This window comes from Hevea brasiliensis, chromosome 13 (assembly GCF_030052815.1).
Source record: "Hevea brasiliensis isolate MT/VB/25A 57/8 chromosome 13, ASM3005281v1, whole genome shotgun sequence".
NCBI lineage: Eukaryota > Viridiplantae > Streptophyta > Magnoliopsida > Malpighiales > Euphorbiaceae > Hevea > Hevea brasiliensis.
The window spans coordinates 33,958,469-33,976,820 of NC_079505.1; the positions used below are offsets into that span (position 1 = coordinate 33,958,469).

Sequence of the window (18,352 nt, forward strand, 5' to 3'; positions counted from 1 at the left end):
TCCAAGTCAATTTAGGTCTACCCTTTTTTTCTTTCTATCCTCTAACCTAATGTGCTTTACTTGTCTAATTGGAGCCTCCGTATGTCTACGCTTCACATGACCGAACCACCTTAATCTCCCTTCTCTCAACTTATCCTCAATTGGCACCACTCCTACCTTTTCTCTAATACTCTCATTACGGACTTTATCTAGTCTAGTATGGCCACTCATCCACCTTAACATTCTCATCTCCGCAACTCTTATCTTAGATGCATACGACTCCTTCAGTGCCCAACACTTACTACCATATAACATAGCCGTTTGTATGGCTGTACGGTAAAATTTTCCTTTCAACTTATTGGGAATCTTGCGATCACATAAAACTCCCATGGCACGTCTCTACTTCAACCATCCGGCTTTAATCCTATGACTAACATCCTCCTCACATTTCCCATCTACTTGAAGGACTGAAGCCGAGATATTTAAAGTGATTACTTTGGGACAGTACCACTCCATCCAAACCAACTTCTTTCTTATTATCAGTTTGGCCTTCACTGAACTTGCAATGCATGTATTCTGTCTTTGTTCTACTTAACTTAAAGCCCTTTGACTCTAGAGTACTTCTCCAAAGCTCTAGCTTTCTATTGACTCATTCTCGCGTCTCATCTATCAGAACAATATTATCCGCAAACATCATGCACCAATGAATATTCTCTTGTATATGTTTCGTCAATTTATCTAAAACTAATGTAAAAAGGTAAGGGCTTATAGCTGATCCTTGGTGTAATTCAATTGAGATCGGAAAATCTCTTGTCCCCTCCCACTGTGCGCACGATAGTAGTTGCTCCTTCATACATTTCTTTTAACACTTGTATGTACCTAATAGATACCCTATTTTGTTCTAAAACATTCTATAAGACATTTCTTGGAACACTATCATAAGCCTTCTTCAAATTAATAAAAACCATGTGTAAATTTTTTTTCATATCTCTATATTTCTCTATCAAGCTTCTAATGAGAAAGATCGCTTTCATAGTTGAACGACCGGGCATGAAGCCAAATTGATTGAGAGAGATAGAAGTATAATGATGTAGTCGATGCTCCACAACTCTCTCACAACTTCATAGTATGGCTCATGAGTTTAATTCCCCTATAGTTTGAGCAACTCTGTCTGTCTCCCTTATTTTTAAAAATAGGTACTAAAATACTCCTCCTCCATTCATCAGGCATTTTCTTTGAGTTTAGAATCTTATTAAATAATTTAGTTAACCATGCCACTCCCATATCTCCTAAACACTTCCACACTTCAATTGGTATTCCATCGGGTCCACAGGCTTTACTCACTTTTTTCTCTTAAGTGCTTTCTTTACTTCTAAAGATTTAATGCTTTTAGTATAATTCACATTCTTTTCTATTGTTCTATAGTCTATATTATCGCTATTACCATTTTGACAATTATTAAAGAGATCATTAAAATAATTTCTCTATCTTTTTTTAATGTCCTTATCTTTCACCAACACTTTTCCTTCTTTATCCTTAATGCACCTAACTTGATTGAGATCTTGACATTTCCTTTCTCTCCTCCTTGCTAATCTATAAATATCTTTCTCCCTTCTTTAGTTCCAAGTTCTCATATAACTTTTCAAAGGCCTGTGCTCTTGCTTAACTAACTGCCTTTTTTTGCCTCTTTCTTTGCTATCTTGTACTGTTCATATGCCTCATTATTATCACATTTAGGTAATTTCTTATACCATTCCCTTTTTCTCTTCACTGCCTTTTTGTACTTCTTCATTCTACCACCATCTCTCTTTTAAGGGTGGTCCATGTCCTTTAGACTCTCCGAGTATTTTTCTTGCTACTTCTCTAATCTTTGATGCCATCTGTATTCACATTTCATTGGCCTCCATATCCAGCTTCCATGCTTCGGACTCAAACTCATTTTTGAACTTCACTTGCTTTACTCCTTTGAACTCCCACCACTTTGTTCGAGCTATACTATTTCTTCTGACCTTACTTGAATTATTCCTGAACTTGACATCCAAGACCACCAACAAATGTTAATTTGTTAAAGCCTCTCCTGGAATGACCTTGCAATCCTTGCATAGAGCTCTATTTGTCTTCCTGGTTAAGAGAAAGTCGATTTGGCTTCTATGTTGCCCACTTTTAAAAGTCACTAAATGTGATTCTCTTTTTATAAAGTAGGTATTTGCTAGTATTAGGTTGTATGCCATAGCAAAATCTAGGATACTTTTTCCCTCCTCATTTCGACTGCCAAAACCAAAACTTCCATGAACATTCTCATAACCTTGCCTATCACTTCCTACATGTTCATTCAAATCTCCACCAATGAAAACATTTTTTTCATTCGGTATGCTTTGCATTAAATCATCCATATCTTCCCAAAATCTTTGTTTACTCTCACTATCTAGTCTTATTTGTGGGGCATAAGCACTAACTACATTTATTGTTTCTCCTTCTAGTACTATTTTTACTAGTATAATTCTATCTCCTACTCTTTTCACAGCTATTACAGCGTCTTTCAATGTCCTGTCTATGATTATGCCCACTCCGTTCTTGTTTTTCTCCTTTCCGGTAAACCACAGTTTGTATCCTGAATTACCCACTTTCTTACTTTTCTCCCCTATCCATTTAGTCTCCTAACTCAACTCAACTCAACTCAACTCAACTAAGCCTTTATCCCAAATATATGGGGTCGGCTATATGGATTCGCTTTCTCCACTCTAAACGATTTTGGGTTAAATCCTCAGAAATGTGTAACGCTTCTAAGTCATGTTGTACTACTCTCCTCCAAGTCAATTTAGGTCTAGCCCTTTTTTTCTTTCTATCCTCTAACCTAATGTGCTCTACTTGTCTAACTGGAGCCTCCGTATGTTTACGCTTCACATGACCAAACCATCTCAATCTCCCTTCTCTCAACTTATCTTCAATTGACACCACTCCTACCTTTTCTTTAATACTCTCATTACGGACTTTATCTAGTCTAGTATGGCCACTCATCCACCTTAACATTCTCATCTCTACAACTCTTATCTTAGACGCATACGACTCTTTCAGTGCCCAACACTCGCTACCATATAACATAGTTGGTCGTATGGCTGTATGGCTGTATGGTAAAATTTTCCTTTCAACTTATTGGGAATTTTATGATCACATAAAACACTCGTGGCACGTCTCCACTTCAACCATCCGGCTTTAATCCTATGACTAACATCCTCCTCACATCCCCCATCTACTTGAAGGACTGAGCCTAGATATTTAAAGTGATTACTTTGGGACAGTACCACTCCATTCAAACTAACTACTTCCCTATCACCAGTTTGGCCTTCACTGAACTTGCAATGCATGTATTCTGTCTTCGTTCTACTTAATTTAAAACCCTTGGACTCTAGAGTACTTCTCCAAAGCTTTAGCTTTCTATTGACTCCTTCTCGTGTCTCATCTATCAGAACAATATCATCCGCAAACAACATGCACCAAGGAATACTCTCTTGTATATGTTTCGTCAATTCATCTAAAACTAATGTAAAAAGGTAAGGGCTTATGGCTGATCCTTGGTGTAATCCAATTGAGATCGGAAAATCTCTTGTGTCCCCTCCCACTGTGCGCACAATAGTAGTTGCTCTTTCATACATATCTTTCAATACTTGTATGTACTTAATAGATACTCTCTTTTGTTCTAACACATTCTATAAGACATCTCTTGGAACACTATCATAAGCCTTCTCCAAATCAATAAAAACCATGTGTAGATCTTTCTTCACATCTCTATATTTCTCCATCAAGCTTCTAATAAGAAAGATCGCTTTCATAGTTGAAAGACCGGGCATGAAACCAAATTGATTGAGAGAGATAGAAGTATCATGACGTAATCGATGCTCCACAACTCTCTCCCACAACTTCATAGTATGGCTCATGAGTTTAATTTCCCTATAGTTTGAGCAACTCTGTATATCTCCCTTATTTTTAAAAATAGGTACTAAAATACTCCTCCATTCATCAGGCATTTTCTTTGAGTTTAGAATCTTATTAAATAATTTAGTTAACCATGCCACTCCCATATCTTCCAAACCCTTCCACACTTCAATTGGTATTTCATCAGGTCCACAGGCTTTACCCACTTTCATTCTCTTAAGTGCTTCCTTTACTTCTAAAGATCTAATCCTTCTAGTATAATTCACATTCTTTTCTATTGTTCTATAGTCTATATTCACGTTATTACCATTTTGACTATTATTAAAGAGATCATTAAAATAATTTCTCCATCTTTCTTTAATGTCCTTATCTTTCACCAACACTTTTCCTTCTTTATCCTTAATGCACCTAACTTAATTCAGATCTTGACATTTCCTTTCTCTTCTCCTTCCTAATCTATAAATATCTCTTCCCTTCTTTAGTTTCAAGTTTCTCATATAACTTTTCAAAGGCCTGTGCTCTTGCTTGACTAACTGCCTTTTTTGCCTCTTTCTTTGCTATCTTGTACTACTCATATGCCTCATTATTATCACATTTAGGTAATTTCTTATACCATTCCCTTTTTCTCTTCACTGCCTTTTGTACTTCCTCATTCCACCACCATCTCTCTTTTGAGGGTGGTCCTTGTCCTTTAGACTCTCCAAGTACTTTTCTAGCTACTTCTCTAATCTTTGATGCCATCTGTATCCACATATCATTGACCTCCATATCCAGCTTCCATACTTCGGATTCGAGAAGCTCATTTTTGAACTTCACTTGCTTTACTCCTTTGAACTTCCACCACTTTGTTCGAGCTACACTATTTCTTCTGACCTTACTTGAATTATTCCTAAACTTGACATCCAAGACCACCAATCGATGTTGACTTGTTAAAGCCTCTCCTGAAATGACCTTGCAATCCTTGCATAGAGCTCTATTTGTCTTCCTGATTAAGAGGAAGTCGATTTGGCTTCTATGTTGCCCACTTTTGAAAGTCACTAAATGTGACTCTCTTTTTATAAAGTAGGTATTTGCTAGTATTAGGTCGTATGCCATAGCAAAATCCAAGATAATTTTTCCCTCCTCATTTCGACTGTCAAAACCAAAACCTCTATGAACATTCTCATAACCTTGTCTATCACTTCATACGTGTCCATTCAAATCTCCATCAATGAAAACATTCTCTTCATTCGGTATGCTTTGCATTAAATTATCCATATCTTCCCAAAACCTTTGTTTACTCTCACTGTCTAGTCCTATTTGTGGGGCATAAGCACTAAATATATTTATTGTTTCTCCTTCTAGTTCTAGCTTTACTAGTATAATTCTATCTCCTACTCTTTTCACGGCTATTACTGCGTCTTTCAATGTCCTGTCTATGATTATGCCTACTCCGTTCTTGTTTCTCTCCTTTCCGGTAAACTACAGTTTGTACCCTGAATTACTCACTTCCTTACTTTTCTCTCCTACCTATTTAGTCTCCTGAATGCAAGCAATATTCACCCTTCTCCTTTCCAAGGTATCCACAAGCTCCATTAATTTTCCTGTAAGTGATCCAACATTCCAGGTACCAACCTTGATTCTCCTCTTATCTTGCTCCTTCCTAATTGGTCTCCTTTTATGATATCTTTTATTGTTTTCTATGTCTATCTTGTGTTTTGTTCCACTATCTGTTCTACTATCTGTCCTATGGACTAACTGCATTACCCACACCCGTCCATGATGTGGGAACCCTTGCTCACTTAACACCACACCCGGGTGTCGGCATGGCGCGTCGCTTTCGGTGAACGCCCCACCCTTGCATATTTCTTACTACACCTGGGCTCCGATGTAGCGCGTCGTGAGTAAAGGATGCCCCAACGTTTATATCATTTGAATCCATATCATAAGGTGTGACGAAATTTTTATGCTGGTTGTCACCTACCGCAACCCTTCTCCTTTATTCGGGCTTGGGACCGGCTAAGGGCAAGCTACTTAGGCGGAGTTCCATTTAGTCTCCTGAATGCAAGCAATATTCACCCTTTTCCTTTCCAAGGTATTTACAAGCTCCATTAATTTTCCTGTAAGTGATCCAACATTCCAAGTACCAACTCTGATCCTCCTCCTATCCTGTTCCTTCCTAATTGGTCTCCTTCTATGATATCTTCTATTATTTTTTATGTCTATTTTGTGTTCTGTTCCACTATCTATTCTACTATTGGTAATATTTGTCCTGCGAACTAACTTCTTTACCCACACCCGTCCATGATGTGGGAACTCTTGCTCACTTAACACCACACCCGGGCGCTGGCATGGCGTGTTGCTTTCGATGAACACCCTACACCCTTGCATACTTCTCACTACACCCGGGCTCTTATGTAGCGCGTCATAAGTAGAGGACGCCCCAACATTTATATCATTTGAATCCATATCATAAGGTGTGACGAAATTTTTACACTGGTTGTCACCTACCGCAACCCTCCGCCTTTATCCGGGCTTGGGACCGGCTACTTCCAAGACACTCACGTGTGAAATAAATAGTTAAGTCCATAGAATCTGTCCTTGGGTATTGATACATTAGGCCCAATCAATAAGGGTCCTAAGACGGAACCTTTCCTCACAAATAAATGGCATATTTACCCTTTGTTGTCTTTGCTTTTCCAAAAGACAACAAAGGGGCTTAAGTTTTAGCCCAAATCAATCCTATATTCCTTTCAAACTTGCATATCTAGAACATAGGTTCATAAACCAACATATCACATGCAATAAGGGTCCTAGGGCCACATGTTTCTAAAGCTAGCATGACTGAATCCATTCTTATATCTTCGTCTCGAGTCAAAAAGTTCTCCCATTGATCTTAAGAAAGTAAAAAAAGGTGCAAACGAGCGGATTCAAGCTCTTTTTATATCCTAAGGTACGTGCCATGGGTAGCAGAGATAAGTTGGCTTGCCAAAGATCGAATGGAATAGAGGCCTCTTCAATCTTATCCCCACGAGGATACATCACATTATGGTTGATTACGCTTTTATTGTGTGTGCAAGTGGTGTGGAATGCAAAGGAATTTAATAAAAGAAATAATAATAGACTAAAGGAATCAAGTTGGAGTAACTATCATCAATCCCTAGTGGAGTCGCCAAGCTGTGGGACCTTCGAACTTGGTTTAGAATCATATTCCCATGATACTACCACAATGCGTGGATATTAACGCCACAAAGGCAGAGGAAAGGAGTCGCTACCTAGGTAATAACAGGGACAAATTGATAAAAAGCGATGTGGGTGGCAACTTACCCCTTGCAGAGGTCTAATATCCTTCTTTTACCATTATTCTAGTGGCCTAAGTTCCGAATAGTGGATACAAGAAAGGGAAAGTGTTAGACACCCTTTCTGCTTGGACTTATCTTATAACTAGGGTTATCCTCTACTAATGATTCATAAAGTTTGTCTTATTATTTCCTTTATTTAATTCCTTATTCATATATTTATGCAAGTCTAAAGTTACGCACAATTAATTTAAGCAAATCAACAATGTTCATGCACAAATAACTCCTAACATTCTAAGTTGTTAATTTAGCGACGTTATCCTTTTACCACTTTGCCCTACTTGTATATTTAACTAAGTTAATTATGTACAAATCTATTTTCACAAATATTACAATTAAAAATAATTATAACCTAATTTTAACATGCATGTTATCTTTTATTAAGTTTACATTATTTAAGTCAATTATGTTTGTAGTGAATCTAAATATGTATTATTTCTAAGTTAAGTATACCTAAAGATTTCTATCATGTTAAATCATATTTTAAGTTACGAAGCTAACCTAAATTTATATGATTTTAATTTGTAAATAATTTACATGCAATGGTGATATTAAAATAAAACAAAGAAAAAAAAGAATGAAAATAAACCTAAAACTAAAAGAAATGGGAGGAGAATTAAAATTAATCATTAAACCAAATTAAAAAAAAGGCTCTTTTGATTAGGGGTGAGCAGATTTCGGTTCAAATCGAAAAATCGAACCGAACCGAATTAATTCGGTTTAGTCTGTTCGGTTTGAAATTTTAATCAGTTCGGTTCGATTTTATATTATAAAAAATTCGGTTATTTCGGTTTGGTTCGATTTTGAAGAGAAAAAAATCGGTTAAACCGAACTGAATGGTAATTTTATATATTCAAATCGAACCAAATCAAACCGAATTGATTTTTGAATTGATTTATTTTTATGAGGAATTTATGAATTATATTTAATTATATATATATAAATTATTTAATTTTATTAATTAATGGTTATTAGGCTCAAACCAAAGTCAAAATTAGACCAAACAACTTGAAAATCAAGTCTAAGTTAAAAAATCAATAAAAAATCAAAATCGATATGTTTGAACCAAAATGAATTGAACCAAAATAGAGCGGCTTGGTTCGATTTGGTTTTTCATCAATTTCGGTTCGGTTCGGTTCGAACTGAATGGTCACCCCTACTTTTGATAGAAATAAATTTATACTATTACATGGTTTTTAGCCTTTTACCCCATGCAAGGGTCTTGAACTCTTATGTAACCCATTTTATTCTAATTTTCAGCTTATGTCTTCAAGCTTTACTTTATTTTTTTTTCTTTTGGCCATGTTTGAGCTCTTTTTGCTTGCTTTGATTCCTTTTGAAATTTCTTTGGATCCATTCATGGCTTGTTTTATATTTTCCTGCTCAAAAGAATAAAATATTAAAGCAAAAAGAATAATATCAAAATTCTAAGACCCAAAATTAATAAAAGTCATTTGACATTTCGGATATCAAGTTTGGGACTTCAATCCCAATATCTCCCATTCGATTTTTTAATGTTATCAAAAGATAAACATCAAACTTATGTACAACAAAATAATTAAAGTTAGTATGCAATAAGATATTAAGAAACTAAAAAATAAGAATCACAATGTATAGGCTACTACTTGTGTTCACATCTAAAAATACCTGAAACTTTTTGAAAAGTTTAAAATTTTACCATAGTCTAGTTAACACTTCATATTACAAAATAGAAAAATAAATCATTCACAAATATGAATGGGTATATCTTTCGATCAATAAGCTAAATGAAATTAACATGCCATATGTGTACACATGCGAAAACATAACCCATCAACCAATTAAATTTATATGCATAAAATAAAATAAAGCTAAAGACTTTGAATTGAGGCTGACATCCTAACAAACAATTTAAATGCATAGGTATATCTTCAGATCAATAAGCCAAATGAAATTAATATGCCATATATAGTACAAATCTTAACAAACAATTTTAAAGGGTAAATTTTAATAACTGTCCTTGAACTTATATAGTTGTAACACTATAGTCCTTCAATTTAAAATTGTAACATACAACCCCCTTAACTTTCAAATTTTGCACAATAAAATCCCTTTAACTTCTAATCACCGGTTTTTCAGTTAGACATTGACCTGGATAGTTCCAGCGTAATGCTTAATCATCATTTCTCTTTTCTTCTTCAAGTCATGTGTAAATTGAATCCTTCTATTCTCTGTAGAGAAAATAATTTTCCATGTGCAGAGTGAATAATTTTATACTTTGCATAAGAAAGAAAAGAAAAATGCTAACTAAGTACCACGCTAGATCTGTTCACGTCAGCATCTAACTGAAAAATCAATAATTGAAAGTCAGAGGGATTTTACTGTGCAAAATTTGAAAGTTGAGGGGGTTTTATGTTACATTTTAAAATTGAAGGACTATAATGTTATAACCATATAAGTTCAGAGATAGTTGTTAAAATTTATTCAATTTTAAAGAAATAAACACTAAAAAAATAAAAACCATTTACTTAAAGTTATAGAATTGACTCACATGCTTGAATACATAAAGAAAACAATATTTACCCAATTAGATTTACCGTGTAATTGATTTTCAATTCTTAGATTAGAAGATCTTATAGCACTCGAGAATAACTCAAAATGATGGGAATATGTCAAAAATCAATGAAGATATGATTTTGGTCAATTGAGCACCTAAAATGAATCTAAATCTAAAATCATCTAAGATAATTTTGTGAAAGGATAGGCAATTGTGGCTCTAATGACACAAAAGAGTCTTCTAATTAATTTAGAATCTCCCTGGACTGCTCAAGCAGATTGTGGTAATTTCCTCTTCTTTAGGTGATTTTGGATAAGGGTATTTATAATAAAAGAAAATCATCTTAAATCTTATAAAAAAAAAAATCTAATTTAACCGACTAGTTATGGGGATAATTATCCCTCAAATATATTTCAAAATAATAATAGCTAAATGGAGGATATTTATCCCTCTAACCAACTGGTTATGAGGGTAATTATTCCTCAAATATATTTTCTTATTTTTCCATTTTTATCGTAAAAAATAATTTTTAAAAGGCTTTAAAATATAATTAAGCCAAAAAGTCCATTAAAAGCCAACTTTTACGTTAGAAAAATTTAATAAATTTAATGGGTTTAAATATTTAATTAAACTTATTTAATTATTTGCTAGGCCCACATGAAATCCTGAAAATATTAAATTAAGTATAATTAAATAATTTGGGCTTTTAGGCTCTTCCAGTAAAAAAATCTTTTTTTTGCTCCCAATTAGCAAACCAAAATCAAATCGATCAAATTGATTAATTAATATTTCTGTCATTCTAAAGTCTCCTGAGTATTTTAAGATTTCTCATTATCTAATGGTATTTCATCACAAGACTACTCACTGCTTTTACAAATCTTGTGTTACTGGAGTCAAAAAATAGATGTCTACAACATAACCTTTCTGGAGCAGAAAAAAATGGATATCCCAATCTCCTGTCATTGAATAATCTTTTCATTAGCCCTCTTTCCTAACAAAGCCAGATTTGCTCTAGGATTTGAGGGACCACATACGTCATCGAACAGATACAAACCATCTCGCAATCTATCGTTGCCAATCATTTTCACTGTTCTCAAATCCTAAAATATGCAATGAGTAGGAAAATTAAATTTTGCAATTAAGGGCTTAGGCAATGGAACTGGCAGATAAAAAATTAATAGGAAAGGCAGGAACATGAAGAGCTGAATTGAAATTTATATTGAGAGTGCACCTATACTAGAAATTATGGTAAAAGAATCCCACTATACGGACATTTTCTTTTCCTGACCATAGGAAATAGGTAGAGAATTTATTTGAAGAATCTGTCATATGTTTTGTCACGACCCAACTTATGGGCCGGACCGGCACTAGGACCTGGGCCTAAAGCCCCTGAGGCCCGTAGTAAGCCTAACTGTTCATTTACCCAATTCTAAGGCCCATTTGGGCCCAATTTCAAGAAAACAAACGGACAGAGTCCGGCCATAAAATGGACTTTCCAACGGGGAGTTTTTGACTCACCCGACCTGTAAACACAATATATAGTCATTTGGGGAGCTCAGCTCACCCTCCACATACTCATCAACATGAAAATAAATGGGAGCTCAGCTCCCTCATCCAATCCATCAAACATGCATAGCATATTAAGTTTACAGGTCTCAAAATAATAATTTAGTTTACAGACCCAAATCAAATAAACATTTCTAACACATGCGGAAATTCTAAGATTTAACAAGTTTATACAAACAGTAATAATTGATCTGCGAGGGAGAAAGCAGGTTAACCTCAAAAAATATCCTCCTGTGGCCTGTAAAAATTTTTGAACAGGAGTGAGCGTTCGACTCAGAGAGTAAAATATCAATTTTAACCATAATCCCTATAACTATCTAAAACTAATGCACCCTGTAGAGTGAAATGCAACATCAACATTCACATCATAACATCAAAAAGGTAATTTGGAGCACTCACACACCCTGTAGTATTAATCATAACATATGGGAGCTGATCCCCTATACAGCTCTCTTAAATCCAACCTGGTGCCAGCGAATTACTCAGCTCGGACTTCCACTTAATAACCAAATCGAGGGTCCCAGTGAATTACTCAAGCCGTGACTACCCCTCGAAGGATCGGGTCCCAGCGAATTACTCAAGCCGTGACTATCACGTCCTATCCATAGTCCACACCACATCACACGCACGCCAACGCACGCACACTGCTCCAAATTACCACCACAACATCCATGGCTCATCAACAGTTATGAATGCAACATAAATCGTGCCTAGAGTTTAACTACATAAATATATGCATATAAGTGATGCATGGGCATGCTTGAACATATAATAATATCGAAATTACAATTAAAATTAATATTCTACTCACAGACTTGACGATGGTCACTGAGGCGGCTGGGCGGAAGAAGAAGGCTGTCCCGGCTCACCTGACAATTTTATTACAATCATTTAATAAATTTGACTCAATACAAATAAAGAAAAGACCAATACGTCCTAAGTCGTGCCGAAAATCCGGCAGAGTCTCCCCTATACCTAGGACCTACCCAACCTGCAAAATGGCTCAAAACACACTTCTATATTCACAATCCATATATCCACAGCTCAATCATATCACACAGCCCCTCCTGGGCCCATCAAATCAATCATCCATCACAATACGCAAAATTTCAATTTAGTCCTTATTATTGATTATTTTTGCAAAAACTGCCCAAACAAGCTCTAAAAATTATAAAACTTTGCCCCGCGGTTCTTAGCAATATTACTAAGCTATTGCAAAAAGAATCGTAATTTTCTAAGCTACCACGAATATTTTATGGATTTTTAATCCTATTTAAGCACTAGAAAATTACAAAAAAGCAAGGTTCGGGTTTACCTTTGCCGATTCCGACTTCGGGGACGCACTCGGGACGTCTGACAATGGGGGGGTAGCCAAAACCTCGGTCCAATTCGGAGACTTTTCCGGTAACGGGTTCATGGCCGAAATTCACGGCCAATCGCCGAATTTCCGCGAATTGATGATACCTACACGAAGCCCATAACACGGGGGTTAGTACATAAATTTTTCAGAATTTTCTAAGCTCATTTAATGCTCGGAAAAACACTGCGAAGTTCCGTGGGACCCACCGAAAAACGGTGTCGGAAAAATTCGAAATTTATGTCGTTGCGAAGCTCTCGACGAGTGGAGCGTGCTGGTAGCCTCGGTTTTCTCGTGGGATTCACGGTTTTCGAGAAATCTAGCCCAAAAGTCGAAATGGGCTAAAAACTTCCCGAGCAAAAATTGGACAAACCGCTCGATGGATTTCGGCGTTCTTGGTGTTTGGAAAGCTCTCGCCGAGTAGATGATTTTAGACACAAGACCCGGTCCAATTGGTGGCCGGATTTTGGCCGGAGAAGCCGAAACGCCGCGCGCGCAGGGGAGGGGCGTTCGCGCGCGTTTCCGGTCGTTTGGGGCGGCGGCCGGTCGGCTGGGACAGCTGGGAGGCGGCGCCGGCGAGGTGGGGACGCAGGGGAGGCGGCTGGCCGGCGGCAGGGGAGGAGAGAGAAAAGAGAGAGAAAAGGGAGAGGGAACGTCGCGCGCGGGAGGAAGAAAAAGGGAAGAAGACCGGTCCGATTCGACCGGTCCGATCCGGTCCGGTTCGATTCGGCCGGTTCGATTCGAAATACAAAATTTTGAATTTTTACTCTGCCTCGGGACCGAAAACGAGGTCCAAAAATTCCGAAAAATTTTCAGAAAACTCAGAAAAATACGTAGACTCCAAATATATTTTTAGTTTTGCCACGTGGTCTTTAAATAAATTTTTAAAATTCATCAAAGTTTATATTTTCGGAAAATCGAACCCGATTTTTAAAATCTGAAAAATCTCAAAAAAATTCCTAAAATTTAAATAAAATTAAAATACCAAAATGCTCATAAAAATTAAAATTTTGGGGTGTTACATGTTTGTTTGCAATAGAATCTATTATCCAACAAGATTTATCAAGATTGGCATAAAAAAATGACCTAATTTGATAAAATTGGAAGAGACAACTATGAAAAATTGAGATTCAAGCTAAGACAATAAACATCTTAGGGATTGAACTTCTTCATTGGAAAAAAATCCTAATATCATTTATTCCTTCAGATTAATATATTGTTTTAGACATATTCGCTTGTAGTCAAGTCAAGGACGAGGGCTGAGCAGAGGCGTGACAAACGATGAACAGTTGAAAAAAAAAGGGGGAAAAGGGTCTGTGTTATGAACAGTATAAGTAAACAGTACCCATGAATAGTGTGAACAGTGCTAAAGACCGCTTTAATAAATCGAATGCTCTGATACCGTGATGAAAAAAACTGATTTAAGGGAATTTTCTGTGTATTTCTTAATGGTAAAAATGATATCCAAGGCTGCTATTTATATGCAAAGAATCAGACCTAAATAGGAAGCTAATTATAATAGGAAAATACAATTAATGCCTATTAATTTGGATTCGTAAAATCAAGGGATTCCAACACATATCTTCAACAGAGACAACATTGCCAGTACTGCATTGATCCTTGACTAGTGGATTAGGCAAGTTTTTTGGAACTGGCAGCAAGCCTCTGCTCTTGGCACCTCTGATTCCACTATCTTCAACTGTAACCTCTTTTCGCTTTTCCTTTGCCATTGCACTCATAAAATTCCTCAGATCTTGTCTCACTGCATAATTATCAGTAGAAGCCCTATCCAATTTCCCCTCAATCACATTGAATCTTTCATCAATTGAATTAAATTTCTCATTCACATTCCTCATCCTTTCTTCGAATTCCACAACCCTAACCGTCCCAGGACTGACCACCACAGACTCCAATCATCTTGTCATGACTGCGACAGCAATGCAGTGAAACGCTACCCAAATCAGAACACCCTAAGTTCTAGGATGTCTAGAATCAATATGAGTGAGGAGACATAAAATAATGAAATACAAGAAAAGAAAAACAAAGGAAAAATCATAGCAAAGAAATGTAACCGAGTAAGTGGAAACCTAGCGATGGGTGACCATGGGAAGTCACGAAAACATTTTTAGGACTTAAATAGACCCTTATTGAAGAATAAATATCATTAGAAAGATCAAAGAAAAATTAAATAATTAGTACAAAGAAAAGTGAGAAATCGAAAAAGACAAAATACAAAATCGGAAAGCCAGGCATTATGGTCATTTGACATCCCGAATTGTCTTTTGACCTAAATGTCCATTAAAAATAAATAGTATTACACTTAGAAAATGAAATGAAAAATTAATTTGGTGGTACCTAAAATAAATAGTGGAAATAATGGGTTAAATGTGGATTAATTGAAAAATTAACTTATAAAATGTTTTAATTTTAGTTAGTGGACCACTATAGGATTTATTAAACATGAAATATGGCTGAAGTGGTCCACTAACCACCTGAAATCCCATCTTCCTCAAAACCTCCCAACATTGCCGAATTGATGAACCCTTGAAAACCTCCATTAACGTTTTCTTTGAGCTTGATCCATCCTCCATTTTCAACTCCAAGCTCTTAGGTCCTTTCATGAAAAATGGTCTACACACCACAAGGAAGATATTGATACCAATTTTGAGAAGTTTGGTGAAGGTTTAGCAAGTTACAAATAAAGGTAAGTTTGTATTTTTGAGAAATCCTTTGTTAAAGTTTATGTTCATGTTATGGGTGTTAGTTTGGTGAAGGAAAATTTTGAGTTTGAAGGGTTATTGTTGTTGTCATTTTGGACAGCCATGGTCACGTTTTTGATGAGGAAATTGTGCATATAATTGTTGAGAAATAATGTTGTTCATGGTGAGTTAGTAACCTAGTGATTTAATGCATGTATATATGGTGAATTATGCACTTTGATGGGAATTAGCATATGGTATGGCAATGTGATGTTGATGAGTGATTTGTGGCAGCTTGTGGACACTTGAGAAATGGTGTATATTGAAGGAAGTGGGGACAGCATATTGACCTAGAAGGATGGATGTTATGTATGTAAATTAATGTTGTAAAGTGTATGTAAAGTTTGTAATGTTTAGGTGTATTTGTAATGGTACTTAGAATTATAATTGTGAATGATATTTGGTGTGTTAAGGGTGATTGGAATCTGCCCAAAATAATGCAAATGTAATGTAGAAAATGTTGTTGGTAATGTGCCAAAACAGTTTGGTAGGGTATGGAAGTGAACCTTGCAAAGGTAAGTGTGTGTTTGAAGTTTGGGTGTGTAATGCATAGTGAGGGCAGTGTATATTTTGGCCTATAACCTTGAATGTGTAACCTCAATTAGTATGAGACCAATTTGAGGTGAAACTAGGCACAAAATGTGCCAACTTTCATTGAGAAACCATGCCAAAATTCTGCTTGCAAGGTGACCTAAAAATTTGACCAATTCGGATTAGATGCAATTAGGACCTGAAAAATGACCAATTGGGCAGCAGTGAGTGTTTAGGCCATAACTCACTCAAACCAGGTCCAATTGACCTGAAATTTTGACCAAGAATAGTTAAGACCCATACCTACAAGTCTTATGAAGACACCAAAGCCCAGAAATGACCATAAGCAAGTCAAACAACTTGCACAAGTTCGGGTCCAAAACTGGCGAACCAGAATTGACCACTTTGACCTAAAATTGACCTAAAATGGTACCATTTGACCAGCAATAGTGTAATGACCATAACTTGGTCTACTTAACTCGGATTGACCTGAAATTTTGGCAATAAGACCTAGATCTACAAGTTTGTAGTTTCGATCGAGACGAACTAGATCGTTTAGGTCAAACAATTTGCATTAAAATGCACTAAGCGAGGAAATGACTTTGGTAAAACATACCAAACCTAAAACCCTATCGAGTGTGACATATTAACGACACTAAAACCTAATTTACCTAAAACTATATTAGGTGATTAAGCGAATAATTGAGTTCCATTATTTACCAAACCCTATCGATAGAGATAGTTTAATTTGAACACTTCAAATTGTGTTTCTGACTCGAAAGAAATAGTCAAGACCAGAGACAAATATCGGAGGTTTGTGCACAACAATTTTGAATTATTTTCAATAGAAATAAATATTGATTATTTGTATATCATTATTTTAAATTGTGGAAATGTGTTTGAGGAATATTATTGATTGAAAAATATTGTGAATAGTTTGAAAAAATGGTTTGAATGACATTGATGGATACTTATTGATTAAAAGCATTAGAAATGGTTTGAAACCACACTATCATGTATATTGATTGTATTCCTCTCTAGCTTGTTTAGTGGGATGAATTGAATTCCCTCTCAGTGTTGAGGTGTGTGTGAGGATGAATAGAATGAGTACTCATATTTTTGCTAGCTAGCCATGTTATTCCTCATTAGTCATCGACTTTTGGGATGAATTGAATACCTCATTAGCCATCGGCTTTTGGGATGAATTGAATTATGGATCATGATTAAGCTGTGTGTGATTTATTGATGTACACTATGAGATTGTGAAATGGATTTAAACTCTCATTGACATATATTGTCTTTTGAATTCAAAGACTTATGGAAAATTATTGTGATATTGAGAAATGGAGTTTAAATTCTTGTTGACAATTATTGTCTTGAATTTAATTATGATTTTAAGTATCCACTATTTACATGACTTATGAATTGTGATTTAAATTGGATTTGGTTAATGTTGTAGACATTGTCTCAAATATAGCTTTTATTTATATATCAATGAGGATTTTATTATGAGTATACTTTTGCATTTTGTAATGCATGACACCGTATGTACATATTGTATTTGGTTTTGAGCAGTTGTAAATTAAATTAAATTGTACTTGAAGTTGTAAATTAATTATGAGTGTTTTGGATTGTAAAAGTTGTATTATATTTCCTTATCTCAGACTTTTGAGTTGATGAATTGTTGTGTTGAGAAATGTATTGAAGTTGAGATTTGGAAAATTATAGAAGTGCTTTTAAGAACTGCTTTATCCAAAATACGATGGCACCTTGCCAAAATTTTTCTGAAATTCCAAATAAATCAAATGAGTTAGTTGTTTCACCTCCACCAAAGTTTTTAACACTGTAAATAGTGCAAAGAAGTAAGAAAAGTTTTAAAATCCCTTGTAGTGTATTTAATGGGTTATCAGTTGGTAATTCATTAGGTATTGTGACAAAATCCCTTATTGCAAACTGTGCTACCAAATGTTAGGATAGTGAATCCTAAGAGAGGAAATCACAGAAGAATTAAGAACAGCGAAAGAGATCAGAAGAATAGAAATAGAAATAGAGAGCATGGAAAGATAGGAGAGAAGAAGAATTGTATTTCTTGATTATTGTTCCAGAATGGAATACAAGAAATAGCTACTGAGCTTTATATAACAACTCAATAACCTCCCTAACTACTGAAGTAGTTACAGCAGAGTAATTGCAACAGCTTAGCAACTCCTGTAACCAACTTTCTCCTATTCCTGCCAATCCTAACCACCAAACCCACTCTAAAACTAACTCACAACATCCCTAGCTACCTCTTTCTATATCTCCTCTGATATGTAACATTCTGTTAATTTGGATAACTTTGTTTAGCATTCCA

At 35.6% G+C, this 18,352-nt stretch overlaps 1 protein-coding gene across 8 annotated transcripts in view; it reads left to right on the forward strand.

The window, feature by feature from the left end:
• The window catches only part of LOC110642247 (DNA repair protein XRCC3 homolog), a 35,132-nt gene that overhangs the window by 15,028 nt on the left and 1,752 nt on the right, over positions 1 to 18,352 (forward strand). The window lies entirely within an intron of this gene.